Source organism: Choloepus didactylus, chromosome 17, assembly GCF_015220235.1.
Source record: "Choloepus didactylus isolate mChoDid1 chromosome 17, mChoDid1.pri, whole genome shotgun sequence".
In the NCBI taxonomy this organism is placed as follows: domain Eukaryota; kingdom Metazoa; phylum Chordata; class Mammalia; order Pilosa; family Megalonychidae; genus Choloepus; species Choloepus didactylus.
The window spans coordinates 31,851,461-31,871,165 of record NC_051323.1 but is presented as its reverse complement, the minus strand read 5'-3'; the positions used below and the strand labels follow the sequence as shown (position 1 = coordinate 31,871,165).

Genomic DNA, 19,705 nt, shown 5'->3' with positions numbered 1-19,705 from the left:
GTCCAAAATCAAGATGTCAGCAAGGCTTGCTTTCCTCCAGAGTCTGTGGGATTCTGGTGCTGGCTGCCTACAATCTTTGGGGTTTCCTGGCTCATATCGCTACTTCCTATCACGTGGCGATGTCCTCTCCTTTCTCTGACTCTTGCGGTTTCCACTGACTTCCAGATTCTTGCTCCTCTGTGGCCTTCTCTTTATGAGGCTTCTGGTAATATGGATGAAGACCAACCTTGATTCAGTTGGCCACATCTTAGCCAAAAATATCCTTAAAAGGTCCTAATTACAAGAAGTGAAGCCTACTTATAATTATGCCTAAGAGTCACCCCCAGAAAACCTCTTTTGCTGCTCAGACGTGGCCTCTCTCCCTTAGCCAACCCTGCAGGTAAACTCGCTGCCTTCCCCACCATGCGGGACATGACTCCCAGGAGTGTAAGTCTCCCTGGCAACATGGGACATGACTCCCAGAGATGAGCCTGGCCCTCACATCATGGGATTGAGAAAGCCTTCTTGACCAAAAGGGGGAAAAGAGATGAAATAAAAAAAAGTTTCAATGCCTAAGAGATCTCAAATAGAGTCAAGAGGTCACTCTGGAGGTTACTCTTACACATTATAGATTTTCCTTTTTAGTTTCTAGTGTATTAGAACAGCTAGAAGGAAATACCTGAATCTGTGGTACTGTCATCCAGTAGAATTGATTCTTGTATGTTTGTGATTGTGTGTCTGTGAAAACCTTGTGACTGACACTCCCTTTACCCAGTGTAAGGGCAGATGAGTTAATAAAATAAAGACAAAAAAAATGTATATAATTGGGGGGATAAGGATATGGGATGTTTTGGGTGTTCTTTTTTATTTTTATTTTTTTCTTTACTTTGGAGTAATGAAAATGTTCTAAAATTCATTGTGGCAATGAATGCACAACTATATGATGATACTGTGAGCCACTGATTGTATACTTTGGATACACTGTATGGTGTGAGAATATAGCACAATAAAATTGCATTTTAAAAAAAAAGTCCAATTTACAAATAAATTCACACCCACAGGAATGCAGACTAAGATTAAGAATATGTCTTTCGAGGGGGTAATTAATTCAATCAAACACAGACGGTAACAAGGTACAGAAAGGTTAGGCAGCTGCCCAGGCAGAAGTTGCAGAGCAGCAGCCAAATCAGGCAAAAACTCGGCTTTCCAATTCCCTGCTCAGCGCTCACTCTCCTCAGACTGCACTGTCTCAGAAGCGTCAAACACATTCCCCAAGATGATCAGGAGTCCATGTTGAGGCAGAACACACTTGGTTTCCAGTTAATAACATGATCAGCTCATGCACAGCGCAAAAATGCTCTCCCTAGCCAAGTGCACGCCTTGGAGTAGGTTCTGAGATCCAGCACCCTCACCACTGCCAGCAGCACACACTTTTACACACCGGCTGATAGTGCAGTCCTGAGCCGCTGCTGCTCCACTCGCCCCACCCCCACCCCCTTTCAGGACTCACAGGTAATCGTGTACTTGAAGGACCATGCACATTTGCAGATGTGGACTCCACTGCAGGGTGGAGGACATAAGAAAGATGTGCTGACTAGTTTCCTTTGTGCTCTCTTCTTGACCCTAAATATATAAAATGGTGGAGATACAAGATGGAGAAAGAATTTCTCGTTGAAACTGCAAATACACGCACAGACAATAAGACTCCAGATTCCATCCTAGCCAGGCTAGGAATGTCTCATCCTATAATCCAATCCTTTGGGCCTTCTCAGGGGGCCCTCTCAGCACTCCCTGACACTTGGATTGGGGCAAATGTGAGCAAAACTTGTACATGCATGCAAATACATCCCACAGATTATTTTCTGTAACTTTTTATGAAGACATTGGCAACCCTGATCAACTAGGAGAAGCAGATTTCATAAAATCACAGAATCTCTCCATCCAAGGAGGAAATCTCAGGAGAAGCCCCTTAAAAGACCTCCAAAGAGAGATATGCTAGAACCTTCCCCAGTCACCTCCAGGAGAGCTTACCAACTCTCGTCCTTGGAAAGTTCTTCCTCGCAAAGAACTTGCATCCTTTACGTTATGGCTTAAACCACTTCCCTCTGTCCTATCATTATCACAAGCATTTACATGTGATTTCTTTTGGTGAATTCCAATTTTAAATCTAACTTTTCTCTTCAGGACTGGGAATAACTAAGGCTGCTGAGTGATAAGAGGAAAGAGTTCCGAGTTATATGAAAACAAATAAAAATCAAGGATAAGGATCTTTCACTACAACCTAGACTTATGCTTACCTGAAATTGATACCAATAGTCTAAATTACCAGACCTGTACCTAAGTTCTGAGAAAGCTTCGGTTATTTCTGCCAGGAATGACCAGTTCAAACTGAAACTAGACATTTAATAGAGGTCACAGAGTTTTCGGGATTCTATCCCACCACAAATTCTAGCATCTCATGTACTTCTGGGTAAAACTGAAGATCCTAAAATTGAAGGACCAATTGACACTTTGCTAAGGCCAATGAAATGCCCAGTGACCCCCACTGGCATCACGTCCTTGTAGGATCAAGAGGTCTCCCCTTTGATCCTAGCATAACCATTAATTTGCGGTGTAACCCTGGGAAAATCAGGTAAACTTGCTGACCCTCAGAGTTATTTTTTTCACCTATATAGTGAGGGGAGCAAAACTGGTGATCTCAAAGGGGACTAACAAGTCTAAGAGACTGTCTAATAAGGTTATTATGCTGATGAATTACGATAAAACTTGCAAACTGCTTAGCCCAATGCCTGGTATGCAGTAAGAACTCAATAAATGTTCATTATCATTATCAGTTAGTAAATATACATGGGCTAGGTTCACCAATCTGAAATAGAGCTTTCAGTTCTATTCCATTGTTCTGTAAGGATGTCACACTTGAGCCCCAAGATTAGGCACTATTGTTGCAAACCGTATCTATAACCATAAATGGAGCTACGAAACTTTTGATTGGGGGGGCGAGGCGACATAAAGGAAAGCACAAAGAGGACCCCTGACATCATTAATTCCATCTGTGCCTTGCAGCTGGGTAGCATTACCCCAAATCAGACCAATCCTACATCTTAATTGCTTGATTGCTGGGCTTCAGTGTCTCAAAGGACCTGGTTCCTGCCTAAATACTACCTTATGTTGTCTCTGTCGTTCATGCTTAGTGTTCCCACCACCTGTGCACGGAGGAAGACTGTATGTCCTAGCCTCCCTTGCAGTTGGGTTGGGGCCATGTGACTGATTTCTGGCCATTAGAGTGTTGGTGGCATCCATGAGATACCCCATTCCCTCTTTTTCCCTTTGGTGGCAACTGTGGAGGCCACATGTCGAGATGACATAGTGATAAGACGGATGCTTCCTGGATCCCACCTAGAGAAGCGCTGCCTTGAAAAGCAGCCCAACCCACACTGGGCTTTACAAAAGTAAGAAATAAACCTTCATAGTATTATGCTGGGGTTGGGTTCGGGTTTGTTTGTTACTGTAGCATAGCTTATCCTATCCTGATTAATCAAGATTCTGGACTTCTGACGTCTTAAGGGAATAAACATTAACAAATCAAGTACTTGTATTTTTTGTCAAACTCTGGGCTGCAACCCATTAGTTGGTCATGAAATCATTTAGTGGGTTGCAACAACCATTTTTAATGAAAAAAGGGAAAGTAGTAGAAAATATCAAAGGACGTGTATAATACAGGTAAACATTAATTCATGAAATATTTATTTCCATTACAGAAGTACATGCATGTATTTGTGTATGCTGGGTTGTGATGTAAACTGTATTTTTTATTGTGGTTCATGGTCAAAAAATATCAGAAGCCTCACAGTCATCTTACGAGGTGGGTATTATTCCCAATTCACAGCTGAGAACATAATTTAGAAGTTGAAGTGATTCATCCTAAGTCACACAGCTATTGAATGGTGCAATTAGAGCCTGGACCCAGGTTGGTGGGACTCCAAGCTCTCAAAACATTGGTCTTCTTTGCAGCTAGTGTGGCTGGCATCACCTGGCCCACCACCTCAGCCCAGCCTCCTTCTGGGGTTCTTGAACATGTACCCTAAAACCTTTCTGGCCCTCCACACATTTTTAGGATGTGTGTGAGCATTTCAGTGGATTCTATTTGTCGATATTTTAAACGGACATGCCTAAAAAAACAACTGTACATACGTCTCAGTGCTCTGTAAAATAGATTTGTTTGTATTTGATTTTACTAAGCGGTGCCCCACACACCATGGAAGGAGAACCTGGTGAGAAAGGTAGCTGATGCTGGGCCAACAATGGCAAAGGGGGATCTGATATTATCAATAATAAGTGCCAGATGGGAAGAAAAAAAAGAAGAAACAGAATCCATTCTTCCATTCTTCTGAAGCTGGATGAGGTAAAACAGAAAATCTCGGACTCCAATGAGACATCTCTCTCCCACTTATTCCCATTGATTCCTTAAGTGAATCTGTGGACAATTCTAAACTAAAATATGGGTATTGCAGATCTTAAAAATCAGTTTTAAATATTTCTGGGAGCTTTGCCCCTTTAAACATAAATTCATATACTCATCAGCTTGGCTCCTAAGTAACTCGTGCCTTGACTCTCTAGAGAACCTAAGCATTTGGCTGTTTGACCCAGAAGCTAAAGGCAATGTTCTTGGTCTGATTTGGCCTGTTGACAACACACAGGCAGCATGTCATGGTCATCTCTCTGAAGGAGCTCAGGGTCCATTTTCACAGGTATGCAGATAACCAAAGCTCCAAAGACTGACAATTTCAGCTTTTACTCAGAGCAGACCAGAGGGCATGGTGCAACCAAACTAATCTTCAACCTCTAACAAAGAGCCAGGATTCAAAAAGAGCTTCGGGACGGCATCGAGTCTCCACTGCCAGCTTCCTGGGGAGTGATATCTGTGCTCAGTAGGTGGTGCAATGCAGGGTCCCCCTTAGCATTCTGGACAACAGAGGAACTTCCTATCTTCAGGCCACAGGGCCAGGCAAATACCAAAATGTACAGGCTTCTAAGAGCATCCCTCATCCACTTTACCTGGGGCCTATTCTATTCCACCACTGCCTGACCAGATCAGCCGCCAGAGGCAGACCTCTGGCTTCCCTCGGGTTCCCAGAGCACAGCCGTCATGGTGCTGCAGGAGGCAAGAGAGACCTATCTAGGAGGGGGTTGTTTGAAGACACGCCAAGCGCGTGACCATCATGCCCAAGGACATCCAGCGGGCCCTGCGCATCCGTGGAGAGCAGGCTTAGGTGCGTGTGCACGCTCGGCTGGAGGTTCCGTCACATCCAGCAAGACTGAGTTGGTAACCCCCACATCCGGCCTGGGCAGCTCCACCCTCAAACCAGCGTAACAGGCACACATGGACTCACGCGGACTCACAGCCCCATTCCAGCCAACGGAGTGCTCCTGGAGGGTCTTGCACGTTAAATACTTCCAGCTCAAATACTCCCTCCCAAGCGTGCGGGCCGGGTCTGGACTCACGTGTTGCGGCACGACTTCGCCCACGCCCCTCCCCATCCACCCCGAGAAACAACCATCCCATGCTCCCTCTCTTCTTCCCTGTCTTTTCGGGAGGGGAAGAGGTTGCCCCCTAACCCAACTGGTGTATTTAAAAATTGCAGCTGACTGCCACAGTAAATTCTTGTCATGTTTTTAAGATACCTAATATTTCAGAGACACGGTCCTGAATGGAGCAACAATAATCTGTTTAGGAAAACAATTTCTGTTCGGAAACTCAGCTGCCCGGCTTTTTGCTGTTACTTCCATGGAGAAAACACGCCCTGAATCCCGACAGACGGGCAGCAAGGCCGGCTTGGGCCTGTGTGCAGAAGGACTTTGTGTGCAACTTACACCTAACATGGGAAACCGTCCTCACGGCATCTTTTAATCTCAGTAAGTCCCCTCTTAGGTATCAAAGGTGGGCCAGTGGCGCCGTTTCCTGAGTCCTGTCAAGTACAGGTTACAGGAAATTGACAAAAGGGCTTCCATCAGCCGAGCCAAAATTCACATGACCCTATTATTGAGATGCTGCCTGGTTTGATCACCCTCTTAATCTATCAAAACTCCGAAAGGATAATCTTTTAAAAGCTTCCCCCTTTCTCACCCTTCCAGCCCCTGAGTCCTTTTCTTTGTTGCTTAAATCAAGGTAAGTTGATTTTGTGCAAAGTTTGGAAGAGGGACTTCGGCTGGTAGCTGTCAAAAAAACAAACCTGAGACTTTTCTACCTGGAAACTGTTCCCTTTGATTCAAGCCTGAATGTCACCACTTTGTAAACAAAGAAGATGATTAAAAAAGGCTGCCTTCCTTTTTTTTTTTTTTTTTTTTTTTTTGACCCAGAGTCTTCTCACGGTACCTGGCACTCTTGAAAACCCCCATTAGACACACCAGAAGAACACTCAAAAGGATTACGTGCTCTTTGCTGGTTTTGTTTTATAAGCCAGGGGCCAGTGAAAGAAAATAGAGCCTCCTGTCCAGGTGTCCCTGCTTGGCAAAATAATGACCACAGATTGCTGTGATCTGGAGGTACAGGACATTGCCATCTTCAGGCCCACGGCCGGCTCCAGCCAGGCCTTGAAGAGCAGAGCAAGACTCCCTTGCACCCAGATATCTCTTAATAAGGGCTTTTATTCCAGGCCCCGTTGCAAAGGCAGGTACTCCTTCCCCTCGCAGTAGAATAAAGAGGAGCTGAATGGGCTCCAAAGACAGACTGCCCATATTATTGATTTAAGACGGCCAGCTGACGATACGCTGCACTTCTTTTTTATTTATTTCCACAAGGTACATCTTTCTCTAAACTGAATTGTCTTTGATTTAAAAGCTGGGTAGTCTTCCCCAACCCCAGCCCCCCACAAAGAAACCGAATCCCGTCTCAACACAGCTGCTCTCAGGCGGCCGGTGGCTGTTTCCTACTGGGGTGAGCTTTTGTGCTGCCGAGGGGAAGGCAAGGACTGCACTGGGAACATAATTTTTGATCATCCCTGTTTAAATACGCCACATGTCAATCAGAGAAGTTTGAAGAACATTGTAATTACAAAATATATCCCTGCTCTATAATCAGTATTGTTTGTTATAGCGGGCTGAAGGGTGATAACGATTTCAATATGTAATCCATGCAACTTACAAATACCTATTTTATGTGTTCATTTAGGAACTACGCTGGGAAGGAGAACAAGTAAAAGGGGACCCCATGGGTCGATGGCATGTTTTGATGCTGGGTTGTCCTCTCTGCAATGGCATTGTGACCAATACAACATTAATGAAATGTACCCCACCTCGAGGGACATTTTATGGCCAGAATCCCTAGAGCACTGGGCCAAAACAGGAGGCCATCAGGTTCAATAGATGATGGGCTGTCACCTCGATTTTCCTTTCACTTTGAGTGGGATCTCACAGGACTCAATCTGAGCCAGGTACACTGCCTCCAGTCACATTCAAGCCGTGTGTGTGTGTGTGTGTGTGTGTGTGTGTGTGTGTGTGTGTGTGTTCTTAAGAGACAAGAGAGAATCCAAGAAAGAAAGCCCACCAAGAGACCTGGCTGGAAGAGACAGAAATAACTAAGGCATGCCAGCCGGTGATTCTCTGCTTCACTTTGAAGATCTTTCACCCTCTAAGAGGCAGGCTGGATCTGAATTTGGAAAGAGCCTCTGATATACCCTCAGCCATCCCATCACTTTGAAAACCTGATCAGTAAACATACTCATCCAGCTTTTCCTTCACACCCACCTCCCACAGGACCCTAAAGTTTGACACCAGGGTCATCCGCCAGCACTCCAGGGCCTGGAGAAAGGACTGAGCAGAGTTGGCTGCCTTCCAGGGAGTCCCTAGCGAGCCCTCAGAGAGGCAAGATGGAAGCAAGAGACAGTTTGCCTTTGCTGGCTTCCTCCCACCTACAGGGTCCAATCCACACATCTTAGGCTGCCATTCCATGCTGCCCACATCTGGCCCCAGCCTTCCACTTTAGCCTCCCTCTAGATATCCTTCTATTCACAATCTCCCACATTCTGCTGGGAATTCCTGCCACTCACCTTTGTGCATTCCTCTCGGCTCATCCCCTCTAGGAGCACACCCCAGCCCTCCAGCACCATCAATCCAGAGTCCACCGGGGTCAACCCATAGCCCACCCACTTCCCTGAACACCACACCAGCTCTGACTCTCAGGATCTCTCGTTTGACACTTGGTATTCACACTCTTCAGTGGAGTTCTAGGATTTAAGAGCAGGACGGGGCCTTACCCATCATCAAATACAACACCCTTCATCTGCAGTTGAGGAATCCACAATGTAGACTCGAGGTTCCTAATCCCCAGACCAGCAATCTTGTCCATAGGCCATGCAGCTTCATAAGCTTCTGGAGGGCAAGTTTCCAGTTGGCTGTCTCCCCTTGTTGTCTCCAGAACTTCCCATGGTGCCACACCCTGGGAAAGAGTGTGAAAGAGCTGGGCAATGGAATCCCTGCTGTCATATTGATTTAGATTGACGGACTGCTCTGAGGCTATAAGTCTTCTTTTCATTATTTCCACAATGTATAGCTTTTTTCAAAATAAAGTACCTATTATTTAAAAGCCAGGTTGTCCTCTTCCTACCTTTAGCTCTTTTCCCCTACTTCTCTTCCACTCAAATGAAATCCATTGTCAAGGTAATAAATATCTTCCTTAAATGTCGTAGACCCCACACACACACAAACACACCCCCAATTTTCACACCACTGGCTTTCAGTCTGAGCCCCCAAGTTCTGGCTCATATGCCAGGGACAGATACCAGTAAAGACAAAATCACATGCCAGGAGACGAGTCCCATAGCAAACTCTGCAACTGAGTCCTGGTCCCTACGTATCAGACTGCTCCACAGCACATACCCTGGGGTATCTGCAGTGGATTCCACATGTACCCTGGTTTACTAATGCCCTCATTTGCTTTCAAGTCTAACATAGACATTGCCAGATTGTGCCTGCTTCACTCTCAGAGTTTGGAATCATTTTGTTTCTTTTGAACAAGGCCAGGGTGTGGCCACCGTAACTTGTTAGAGAGGTCAAATAAGAACATGTAAGCAGTTATGGAGTATGTGTTAAATTCAAGCGTAACATCAGCTTGGGGTAAACAGACACAGCCTCATGAAAAAAGAGGAATTGAAATGGGCCTGAAAAGACAAAATGGATTTGGACAGTGTTTCAAGCAGGGGACATGAGCAGACAAAGTCACAGGAATAAGATCCAATATGGCAGGAGGCAACTGACCCAGGACTGAAGACGAGCCACAGATGTTCCTCCAACAATGCACCTGCAGATGTCCACCAGGGATGCGATCAGGAGATTCCCTTCCAGCACGTGGAGAAGTGGAGAAAAACAGGTGCACAGGAAGAGACGGATGGAGAGCGGGAGACCTCTGGGAGGACAAAACAACCCAATGTTACTCCTGGGGCACCCAGCCAAAGGCCGAGAGGCCTACTGGAAAGCTGGTGATGAGTGTTGGGAAGGGCCCTAGGGACATTTTCCCTGCCCGTGTCCCTCTCTCTGCCAGCACTTGCCACAGAAGGGATAATGAAATATTAATTCTATCTGATCTGGGGCCACCCAAGCAGGCTCATGTCACATGATACTTTAATGACCACAGTTCAGGCAGCACTGCCTGGCTGTGAAGGAGGAGCTCCTCTCTCAGCCCAAACCAAAAGGGTGCTCATGTTTCAGGAAGGGGCAGCAAGTAAGGCTCACCATTGAGCATGGGACCCCATGGATACTCCGGGGCATGCTGGGTGCCAGCTCTTGTCCATGCAGGGTAGAAAGAGCATCCACCCACCACTTTCCACCTTGTTCCTCATCCCCGCCACCAGGAGCTGTTCTTCAGCATATAGTGTCACTCCAGGACTAACAAAACGTGAAAGTCTAATTGTATTAGCAATTTCCCATCATATTCTATTAATATGTATCATACTGGTATCCATTTTCACTAATCTGACATGAAAGGCGGTAATGTGATTACTTTTTTAGTGAAAACAAATGCTAATGTAATTAAATGTTGACCACATAAGCTGGAAGATAAGTCAACCAGCAGGTATTGGTGGCTTTCTTTCTCTAAAGGGAAGAAAGGAGGTGTAGGAAGAGGGAGGTTACCATCAGATCTGGGCTTGGGAATCCACTGTCAAAATCTGCCAAAAAAAGAACTCCCCTGGGGGACAGCACAGAGCAGGTGCTCCCCAAGCAGCACAGCAGCACAGTGCAAGGCAACACGGGGTGGAGGATGAGAGCGTGGAGGTTAATGTCAGAGAGATCCAGCTTCAGATCCTGGGACTTTCCACCTGGGGAACCTTGGGGAAGTTATTTAATTTTTTGAAGCGTTGGTTGCTTCAATTGAGTAATAGAGATAATAAAAGCACTGAGCTCAGAGGGTTCTTATTGCAATTAAATGCGCTAATGCCTGTAAAGCACTTAGCCCAGTACCTGGAGGATAGTAAATGCTCACTAAACGTTAGCAAGTACTGCTGTGGTCAACACAGAAGCAGAACGTTTTAAAGCTTTTCATCCAATGACGTTAGTTTATTTTCTGCATGTAGCCCTTTGAAATATGCCTTTGGTTATCTCAGAATTATCTACCTTCTTTGGAAGACTCAGAAAGAAATACTGCATTCACACTAGAAAGAGAGAAAACAAGGGAAATGGAAAGTAAACCCAGTCCAAAACCCTTCTGAATTCTGCCGAGTTAAGAATGAGTGGGATTGCAAAACTAGGTTAAAATTCGCAGACAGATCAAATGCCATTTTGGAATGTACAAAATTATTATTGTTGCTGTTTCCATCCAGATCCTGTATTCCTTCTCCCTACTTGGTTCAGAGATAAAAGCCCAAAAGCCCTGCCAGGAATCAAGGGAGGGATTCGCCCAGAGACTCAGCCATCGCCAGAGACACAGAAGGTGGAAATGACCAACATTGCCTCTGACCCAAGTTCCTAACCTGCCGTGGCGGGGGGGCCTCCAGGTGAGACCCTTTCTGAGGCTCCTCCCAGCCAGGGTTCCCAGAGGGAAGCTAGGAACAAGAGAGCAGACCAGACGCTCTCTCGTGGGTGTTTCTCAGCAGAGTCAGAGCAATACACTATAGACTCTTTGAAAAGCTAGGAGGTTGGAGGAAACCTCCAGGGCACCTCCAGGACGGAAAAGCAGGAATGTGATATGGTGAATATTGACGGCCAAATAAATGAGTGCACCAAAAATAGGTACTATACCAGGAATGTGTTTCTTCATGTATTGGTTTATTTTTTAAATTTTGAAAAACACTACAAAACACATAAAAGTCATTTCTAATATCAGTGACTATCATGCTCTTTGGAATTTGGTGCATTACTTTCCTGATATTTACTTATGTTTAGACAAAGCTATATATTTCTCATGTCAGTACATAAAGATTTACCTAATAAAGTAATAGCTGCACAATATTCCATTGCATGGATGAAAGCATACGTTTCACCAATCTGTCTACTGCTGGACATTTAAGTTCTAATTAACTCTTTACTTTCACAAACCAACTATAAAGAACTGTAAAGAATATCATTCTACAGATGTCCCTATGTACTCTTGCTATTGTCTTATTCTTAGGTGTTGGATAAAAGCATCTTAAAGTCTAAGAGATTCAACCAAACTTCTCACCAGAAAAGCTGTGCCAATTCACACTCCCATTCCATTCCCACTGACACTATATCAGGCTTCCCATTTCCCTGCGTGCTTGCCGGCACCTGGTTGTTTTCATTTTTGTCAATCTGTTAGGTGAAAATTATATTAAATTTTTTTTAAATAACCAGTGAGGTTGAGAATCATTTCAAATTTTATCTGACTTTGGTATATATTCTTCTGTAAATTGCCTGCTTGTATTTTTGCCCATTTTTCTATAGGTTGATTGACTTTTTCTTATTGCTTTATAAGACCTCTTTGCATATTAAGAATCTTAATCCTTTCTATGTGATGCAGATTTCTTCTCCCACTTGGCAATTTGTCTTTTAACTTTGTTTCTGGTGTCTTTTGTGTTTATTGATTCCTATGCATCCACTCTTTTTTCTTTAACACCTCTGGGTACCCTGTTTCCCTTTAGAAGACATCTAATCCCCAAGTTTACTGCGATCTTATCCACAGGGGAAGTTTGGAGGATGGGAAGTCTTTTACAGTCAGGTCAGAGCACGGCCTCTACAGTGTTGCTGGACAGGGAGAGGGGGTCACATGGACCAAGGCTGCTCCTCCTTTTTTCCACAGATGCCCCAAAGGGTGAGTAGAGTGGCTCCACTCCAGGGTCTGGAGCCCTAGCCCAGAATTCCAGTGGAAGGACAAAGGTTCTTAGAGACCCCGTGTTTCATCTTAAGAATTTATTAGAACTTTGCTTTCCACTTGTGCCGGTTTGAATGTACTGTGTCCCCCAAATGCCATTATCTTTGTGGTCTTGTGGGACAGATGTTTTGGTGCTGGTTAGATTTGCTTGGAATGTGCCCCACCCAGCTGTGGGTGGTGACTTCGGTGGGATACTCCTATGGAGGTGTGACCCCACCCATTCAGGGTGGGCCTTGATCAGTGGAGCCATATAAAGCATGCTGACTCAAAAAGACTGAACAGAGTGCAGCTGTGAGTGACGTTTTGAAGAAGAGCAAGCTTGCTAGAGAGGAATGTCCTGGGAGAAAGCCTTTTTGAAACCAGAACTTTGGAGCAGACGCCAGCCACGCGCCTTCCCAGCTAACAGAGGTTTTCCGGACGCCATTTGCCATCCTCCAGTGAAGGTACCTGATTACTGATGTGTTACCTTGGACACTTTATGGCCTTAAGACTGTAACTGTATAGCCAAATAAACCCCCTTTTTATAAAAGCCAGTCCATCTCTGGTGTTTTGCATTCTGCAGCATTAGCAAACTAAGACACCACTCCATAATTTATTGGGATTTACTTTACTATAAAAGTAATATTTTGATTACTAATCAACTCCATTATTTAACTTCCCCAGCAAGAAATCATCCATCCAGTTTATGTCATAGGGCCTCACAGGCTGTATTGGGCTTCTCAAAGGTAAGGCATTATTAATATTATTATTCAAATTAGAACAAAACATCGAGGAGGGACAGTGTCCAGTTGACAAGTTCCACAGGTTAGGGAACTTATAGCTCCTCTCAGGGCATGTCATCATGGGAACTTGACCACAGGACTTGACCCAAGGTGGGGAGTAGAGTTTTGGCTTCCAAACCCTCTTTACTGATGCCTATCTTTCCCTTCTCCCTTCCTGCCCAACCTCTACAAATGTGTCCCAGCTCCTTTCCCTTCCCTCCACTCAATCCCCAAACTCCTCCGATTGCCCCCACAACTTTCCAGCTTCATGTTTGATGTGGGTCCTTTATTCCTGCCTGCTTGGGAGCCACAGATCACAGATCTGCAGCCAACCTCAGAAAGGCCTGGCCAAGCAAAGACCTCCCTGACTGAAGTGCAGTTAGCACGGAACATGGTGTCCTCCCCGAGGACAGGTGCTATAGCAAAACGTTGGGGGCAGATGCTGTGCGAAAGGCTCTTGGGCATGTTACTTGCCTTCGGTTTCCTGATGTGTAAAGTGGGGCTAAAAGCAGAACCTACTCCATAGGTTCTAGGGAGGACTAAATGAATTCACACAGATAAAGTTCTCAAAACAGTCTCTGTCACAAAGCAAGCATGCAACAAATGCTAGCTGCTGTCTTGGTTATTATACCATATCTAAGTGCTCAGTTAGGGTTTGTCAAATGAATGCATGGCTCCTGTGCCACTGCTTCCATCCAAAAGAATGAGCAATCCCCTGCCCCAGGTACTCCAAAGCAAGGAAGGGGTGGCCTGTGGGGGGCAGCGGTGTGGAGCTGACTGAGCAGATATTTTAGGATAAGTAATCAGCTCACCTGCCATGAGGCACTTGCATTCTAGACTGTTCCAAAAAACCTCAGCAGGAGGTATGTGTATTGGTTTTCATCACTCCCAGCAGAAAAAAAAAGATTTAGATGAGAAGCAGCAGCTGCCTCTGGAGGGTTGCTTTCTCAGATGGATTTACCTGGCCTAAGTTCATACCATCTCAGCGTCTTACATTTCTTCTCTTGGGTTGATCCTGAACTGGGGGTTCCCCTCGCTTTTTACTCTTTCCTTTCAATCCTGAAGCAGCATCACAATTTGCCACTGCTATACAGGTTTTGTTCCAACTGCCCCTGGGGTCCTATTCCCAGCATGGCCCTACCTCTTGCTAAATGACAAAAGATCAAAGCCTTCCTACAACCACAAGGAGAGGGAAAGAGAGATCGGGTTATCTGGGCTATCCCCCCACATGCATTCATTACACACACTCTTGCATGCACACACACACTTGCACACACCCCTCTGCCAGATTATAAATTGAGAAGCCAAACAAGCCATAAACTCTTATGAGGAGCAAGGGGGAAAAGCCATGCCAGGAAGATAACAACAACAATGTTAAATATCAAACATGAGTGAGTTGTGTGTGAGCTCAAAACCAGGGATAGGGGAGGGAAGAGCTGACAGCCCCTTAGAACTAGAGCAGCTCTACTGGGTGTCGCTATAATAAATCAAAATCAGTTATGTAAAGTATAAAATTATCATTTGGAAATCACTCTCTCTGAATAATTCAATCATTGACTTTCACATCAAACAACCATTTCAACCACCCACACACACAGTTCAGTCTCACACTGATCTTAAACTCTCTTTAATTATCGGCATTAACCTATCACATTACTATTTCATTCCTATTTCATCCTGGGGGAGGGGTCAGTGATTATGATAAATCACAACGAACGAGAAAGACTTTCAGCTGTCCTTCCACACGGCTCCAGAGTTCCCTTGATCTGACAGTGACAGGTCTGCCTTTGTCCCAGGAAGGGACAAGGACAGATAAGCAGCCTCCCTCTTGACAAATACATTACGGATGCCAGTCAGGACAAAAAAAGCCAGAAATGCTTGGGAACCCAGCTCCGCAGCTGGGCTGAGCTGTCTCCCATGCCTACACCCCAGGCTGAGCAGAGATGTCTCCTTGACCCTCTGGCCAGTGGGTGGAACATGTAAGAAACATGTGAACAAGTTTCAACAGAAGCCTAGTTCTCAGTTCTGACTGAGCAGCCATTACCTAAAATAATAATAATAATAACAATAATTTAAAAAACACATGCATCTGTCTAAGGCTCTTCACTTACCCCCTCAAAGAACAGCTTACTGAGCCATAGAAGGTTAGTTTCCTATTATGCGCTTTTGGAAGGTTCTCGCTCTGGCTTTAGTAATACCCCAGGAAGCATGGTTGCACAAGAATGGACATGAGGTAAAAGATTTCCTTAAGGGGATTAGGCTTCCTCCACTGCTGGTTGGGAGGCCATCTCCCTAGTCCTGCACATTTTGTGGTGTCCTCCCCCTCCCCCTCCCTCCCCCTCACCTTTTAGATCTTCCAGTTTCCATTTAATTAATAGCAAAAGGATTACCCTAAGGAAAATCCAGCAGAAGGCTAAACATGGTTCTATAAAGGTATTCGTTGTAACATTTTATAAGAAAGGGAGAAGAAAAGAATCCATATATCCAACCGTAGTGCACAGGTTAAATAAACTATGTCACATTCATGCAATGGAATGCTTTTCAACCATTGAAGATCATGCTGTACATGTGTATAGAGAAGCAATGCCAAGATGTCTGTGATATATTGTTAAGAGAAAAAAGCAAAATCAGGCATGCAAAGTGTGAAACCATGTGAACATGTTTGATTCTGTTTTATAAAATATGTAAGGAGAGGAGAAGGAATTGTATTAGGATATATTCAAAACTCTAATAACGGTTACCTCATCTGAAGTGTTATTATAGGTCATGTTGATTTTCATTTTCTACTTTTATTTCAATCTGTATTTTCTAATTAGTCTACAGAAGAGCAGATTTATAGAGTGGTTAAGCACGTAGACCTGGAGCCAGTCTTCCTGGAGTCAAAATCTAGTTCTGCCACTTATACAGTGACCTCAGGTAAGTTATTTTAACACCCCAATGCCTCAGTTTCTTTATCTGTAAAATGGGGGAAATAATGACACTGACTTCTCAAGATAATTGTGAGGCTCAACTGAGTTAATTGTGTAGAGCTCTTAGAAGAGTGACTGGCACAGAAACACAATGTGAGTGTTAGCTATGATTATTAGAATCATATATTTCTTGCATAATTAAAAAATACTGCGGGCCTGAGGCCAGCTGTCAGATCTTAGCCACATCCTCATCTCCTGGCATGAATTGCCTCAGTAGTAAAATGAGCGAATTAGATAGATGACCTCAAAGGTCCGTCCCCATCCTGTGACGGCATAATTCATCGGGGATGCTTCTAGTGGGTCCTGAGTGCAGTCAGGCGTTAAAGGGGACACTTCAAAGCAGGCTGCAGTGGGAGCTGGTGGGAAGAGGGAGCAAGGGGGCTCCGAGGGCTGGGGGGAGGTGGAGAATGCCAGAAAGTCAGCCTCGGCGAGTCCCCTCCATGCTCAACTATGTGATAAAGTGACTGGCTTCTCGTTTCCATAAAGCCAGACTCCAGCTCAAAGAACCTTGAGGACTATTATAAAGAAAAGTTATTCCTTTGTTTTAAATTGTAATTAAGTAGGCATTTTATAAGTTTTAAACAGTGCAATTTCCATGTCACTTCCATGATGCGCAGAGGACTGCTGTGTATTATTTTGTGATTAGGGAAGCGCATCTATGCAATTGTGATTGAACAGATGCTGGGATATTTCAAGGCTTCTTTAAGCATGCCAGAAGTTTAACAAATTTACTTGGAGCTAAACTTTATTCATGTTAAGATTTCATTCATCCTTCTTCCCATACTTTGACAAAATGTTTAAGTTAGTTTCTCATTTTATTTGTCTACTGAGTTCCCTAAGTTAGGGAAATTAGTATTGTGTGTGTGGTTTGATTTAATTAGCAATTGGGGAAATCGGCCTGGCATGTTTCATGGAAGCTTGGGGAAATTGTCAATTAGCATTGTGTTAATTGGTGTCTGCCGTCCTTGCTTTTTAGTTTTTAACCCCTTTTACCTTGTTCCCTCTTTCAGTATGTAAAATCTGGCTGTTTATTATTCTTTAAATAAAGGATTAATTGCCTGAATTCCTGCCTCTGCTCCGTGTCCTTCTTCTCCCCGAGCAGATGGGGAGCTGGGCGGGCCGGTGGTAGCAGCCCTGCTCCTTTCAGGCCCTCATCCCCCCGGCACAGGAGGACATGCTCTCTGCTGCGCTGCCCCCTGCCCAGTCTCAGGCTCCCTCACTGTTGTCACCAGTGCCCAGTGGACCCTCCCTGTCCATGATTGCTGAAGATCCAGCCTAGCGCTCGGAGGCCCCCACTGCTCATTTTCTGGAGTCTGTGGATGACTCATTGGATTTGAACAGCTTGCTCCGTCTGACACAAATCAGTGCCCTCCTCGAGAGAAGGCAGGGGTGCCTCTCCAAAGGAAGGAAGGAAGCATGCATTTACAGAGCAACTCCTGGGAAACAGGGTCTTTTATCTCACAGCATCCCCAAAAGGTAGGTTTTATAGGCAAGTATTTAGGGAAGCAGAGTAACTGCCTGAAGGTCACACAGCTAATAAGCAAAAGAAAAAAAAAGCTGGGATTCAACTCCAAGTCTGTCCCACTTGTGGGCAGGATTTTGTCCATATTGTCCAGCACTTTATTTCCAGAGTCCTGCCCCCCATGTTCTGTGTGGTTCTTGGAGCAGCAGTGCCGGCATCAGCTGGGAGCTTGTTAGAAATGCAGGATCTCCAGCCGCAGACTAAGACAACGGCATTTAACAAAGTCCCCAGATGATTCGCATGCACATTAAATGTGAAAAGCACAGGCTTAGCACATTGTTTGGACTGTGTTAACCAAAAGCTTGACTCTGTTTCTAGAGTGCTTGCTGTACTCTAATATCTTTTGTCTTCTTTTACCATAATAATAGAATTTTTGACTGGGCACGTAGCTGTCCAGAACCAACAACACATATCCCAGACCGCTTTGCAGCTACACGGTGATCATGAGACCAAGAAAGTAAATAGAAGTTTCAAATGGCAGCTTCCGGGACATTTCCTAAAAAAGAACTAGCATATGCCCTTTGTCCCTATCCTACTCACTCCCCCACCCCATCCCCCTCTCAACTCCTCCTACTGCTTTAGACCTGGATGTGATGGCTGGAGCTCCATCTTGGACCACGAGGGTGGGGGTTAGACTTTTGAGATGGCAGAGTAGGAATGTGGAAGGATACGGGGCTCCTGGAGACTTAATGGGGCAGAGACCCCTATTTACCCTGGATTCCCTCTTCCTAGATTTCTAAACTTTGTTAAGGCCACTTTCCTCCGGGGGTGGGAGGGGGGGTCCTATCACTCACGGACAAACCTAATCCTGACTAATACAGCCTTGTCTATATAACACATAGTGCCTCCCAAAGTAAAGAAGAGGTGAGGGGAAGACATCACCTACAGTGAGCAGAACAAGCACCAACCAGAAGTTCCTTGAAATCGGGTTTCAGCTCAACAAAATGAATCCCTTGCCGATAACTAGAACTACCCAGCTATGAAAAGAACTGCCCACTGCACCGAGGTAGTGAGCTTCCTGCCCCTGGAAATGTTCAAGGACAGGCTACGGGGCCATCTTCCCCAAATGTTGCCGAGGAGATCCCTGCCCTGGATGCAAGACTGATCATCTGACAACTCTAACCTCTCTTCTCAAAAGAATTGTAGAAAAATAAAAATACATACTCAGGACACAGTGGATTTTAGGTATCTTGACCCAATTCAGGAATTTCTCTCCTAGTTTCCACTTCTGTGCCTTTATCACAGGAACTCTGTGTCATTTATTTATTTGTTGCCTCTGATTTCCACACGGGCTCATCTCTACTTTCCTCCTTTTTACCGCTGGGGCTGGGAGTCTGCAAACTACACTTCACAGACTCTCCAGCAGCTTCCGGTTAGGATCTGCCAATGGGTAGCACCGGAGGGAGATCAGAAGGTGGGAAGCTTCCTGCCGCTGCCTCACACAACAGAGGCAGTTGCTGTCGTGGCAACAGGATGGAGTGATTCCAGATTCCAGCTGCCAAGACACCTCTGCAGCAGTTCCAGCCGCACAGCCACCAGGCCAGGCTCGCAGTCTCCTAATCTCTGGATATTGCCTCTTCTTTCTTTTGCTCCTTCAGAAATACCCCACCCTCTCCTTTGGCTCTTTCTGGCCCTCTCTCCACCTTTGTAACCAATGCCCAGCATTCAGTCTCCTCTGCGAGAAATATGTCAGATGGTTCCTGTTTTCCTGGCTGGATGCTCCCTGACCAAGGCAATCACCCTCATGGTCTGTCTTCTCCCTTGAGGCTATCCCCAGAGAATGCCAGAGGGGACCATATATAAAGCGAGTGGCTGGCAGCACCCAGCATCAGCCCGTCCTGCCCTGCCTGGGTCCCCTGCTGTTGTCACGCAAGACTAGAGGGTTGTAGAGTCTTCAACTTAACACCTAACGACCACAGCTGATGAGGCCGCGCTCTGAGACAGATCTATGGCTTCAATTTCTCACCAGGATTTTAGCTCCCCGGGCTAGCTGTCATGTAGCTGGTCTCATTGAGAGGACATTAAGGGACCCATTTTTCAGGAGTTGGCTTATGCTAGCGGAACTCCATTTCAACGTGATATTTATCAACAAGAAACCCTCAAACGGGTTCCCACATCCCAGTCCCAAGCAGATTTAACTACTAGACAGGACTCA

General features: G+C 45.3%; 1 long non-coding RNA gene across 1 annotated transcript in view; it reads right to left on the bottom strand.

Annotated features, from left to right (window-relative positions):
* LOC119512549 overlaps positions 1 to 19,705 on the bottom strand; it is a 42,442-nt gene that overhangs the window by 8,174 nt on the left and 14,563 nt on the right. Inside the window, exon 2 of the long non-coding RNA XR_005212404.1 lies at positions 9,232 to 9,379. This is a non-coding gene — a long non-coding RNA (uncharacterized LOC119512549). The remainder of the gene's footprint in view (positions 1 to 9,231; positions 9,380 to 19,705) is intronic.